Source organism: Bison bison, unplaced genomic scaffold (assembly GCF_000754665.1).
Source record: "Bison bison bison isolate TAMUID 2011002044 unplaced genomic scaffold, Bison_UMD1.0 scf7180017864251, whole genome shotgun sequence".
NCBI lineage: Eukaryota > Metazoa > Chordata > Mammalia > Artiodactyla > Bovidae > Bison > Bison bison.
This window is the reverse complement of record NW_011494823.1, coordinates 363,298-365,920: the sequence shown is the minus strand read 5'-3', so window position 1 is coordinate 365,920 and position 2,623 is coordinate 363,298.

Below are 2,623 nucleotides of genomic sequence, written 5' to 3'. Positions count from 1 at the left end.
TGTTTTGCCTATGTTCTCCTCTAGGATTTTTATAGTTTCTGGTCTTACGTTTAGATCTTTAATCCATTTTGAGTTTATTTTGTGTATGGTGTTAGAAAGTGTTCTAGTTTCATCCTTTTACAAGTGGTTGACCAGTTTTCCCAGTACCACTTTTTAAAAAGATTGTTTTTTCTCCATTGTATATTCTTGCCTCCTTTGTCAAAGATAAGGTGTCCATAGGTGCATGGATTTGTCTCTGGGCTTTCTATTTTGTTTCATTGATCTATATTTCTGTCTTTGTGCCAGTACCATACTGTCTTGATGACTGTGGCTTTGTAGTAGAGCCTGAAGTTGGGCAGGTTGATTCCTCCAGTTCCATTCTTCTTTCTCAAGATTGCTTTGGCTATTCAAGGTTTTTTGTATTTCCATACAAATTGTGAAATTATTTGTTCTGGCTCTCTGAAAAATACCGTTGGTAGCTTATAGGGATTGCATTGAATCTATAGATTGCTTTGGGTAGTATACTCATTTTCACTATATTGATTCTTCAGATCCATGAACACAGTATATTTCTCCATCTATTAGTGTCTTTGATTTCTTTCACCAGTGTTTATAGTTTTCTATATTGCCGGGGTCCAGCCCCGGCTGATCCAGGGTATTCGAAGCGGGGACGGCTTCGGCGACCTATTTATTTAAATATTTTATCAAAGATATAAAGAGTAATAGGATGAGGATAGCTCAGTAGGAAAATTCAGTGGAGAAAAGAGGCTGAGTAGCTTGGTTTACGCGGGAGACCAATAAAACTTCAAGACAAGAAGTTTGCACTACTTGTGTAGGCCGCAGGCGTCCTTCCGTTCTCCCGAAGGAGAGGAGACACTGAGGCCTCCCCGTTCGGATCTTAGAAGCCCAGGCATAATTAGCAAGCATGGCGGGTTCCGCACTCCAGATGGAGACTCAGCCAGAATTTGAGAGAGAGAGCGACATGGGGAGACCAAGTTTCAGTGAACAAGGCCCGCACTTTATTTTCCAAAGTAGTTTTTATACCTTAAGTTGTGCATAGAGGATAATGGGGGAAGGGATGGAGTCATGCAAGGACAGCAGTTCCTGGTCCTAATCGAAGCCAGGCTTTCAAACTTATCATATGCAAAAGTTCAGGTGAATTACATCATCTTCTGGCCAGGAGGCCTGTTAACATTTTAAGAAACTTATCTTTCTCTAAAGGTGATTATTCCAAAGTCAGGCACTGGCCTCCAAAAAAGCATTGGACAAAGCTGCACTCCTATAGGGCAAAGGTGAGGTGGGCTCAATCAAGAAAATAATTAACTCAAGGGTCCAAGGTTACAAACATTGAGGCTACTACTTACATTTCTATACACCCATTATATCAATCAATACACTGCCAAGGACACAGTAGGTAAGGAGTATGGAGACTTAGCAGCAAACATTGGCCCAATAAGTGAAAAACCCTTCACCAATACAATTTCTAATCAATCTTTTAACTACTCAAAGGAATCTGTGTTTAGACAGATTAGAACATCTCCTGCCTCTCACAGTTGGGAGGCTCTGAATAATCACATGTGGCCGGAAAAACCTATTCAGGCAGGCTAGAGGATTTCCAAAGGAGTTTGTAGGTTAAACACTGTCACACCCAGGAATTATTAACTGGAGCTGTAAGCTAACTCTTTTTTCAGAGAGAGGTAGTGGGGGACAACCCCCCGTAAAGTCAGAGGTGTAGGTGAAAGCACAAAGCAGAAAGTAGGCAGACTCTGGTTTTGGGGGTAGATGCTCGAGAATTTCCAGGAAGACTCCTGAGGCTTGATCCCGCCTTTGCGTATGCCAAGCCTCCTTCCTCATGACCTTTGCCATGGGCGGAGCTCGCTCCCCGCTCTATATATAGGTCTTTTGTTTCTTTAGGTAGATGTATCCCTAAGTATTTTATTCTTCTCATTGCAATGGTGAATGGAATTGTTTCCTTAATTTCTCTATTTTCTCATTATTAGTGCATAGGAATGCAAGGGATTTCTGTGTGTTGATTTTATATCCTGTAACTTTACTATATTCATTGATTAGCTCTAGTAATTTTCTGGTGGAGTCTTTAGGGTTTTATATGTAGAGGATCATGTCATCTGCAAACAGTGAGAGTTTTACTTCTTCTTTTCCAATTTGGATTCTTTTTATTTCTTTTTCTGCTCTGATTGCTGTGGCCAAAACTTCCAAAACTATGTTGAATAGTAGTGGTGAAAGTGGGCACCCTTGTCTTGTTCCTGGCTTTAAGGGAAATGCTTTCAATTTTTCACCATTGAGGATAATGTTTGCTGTGGGTTTGTCATATATAGCTTTTATTATGTTGAGGTATGTTCCTTCCATTCCTGCTTTCTGGAGAGTTTTTATCATAAATGGATGTTGAGTTTTGTCAAAAGCTTTCTCTGCATCTATTGAGATAATCATATGGCTCTTATTTTTCATTTGTTAATGTGGTGTATTACATTAATTGATTTGTGGATATTGAAGAATCCTTGCATCCCTGGGATAAAGCCCACTTGGTCATGATGTATGATCTTTTTAATGTGTTGTTGGATTCTGATTGCTAGAATTTTGTTAAGGATTTTTGCATCTATGTTCATCAGTGATATTGGCCTGTAGT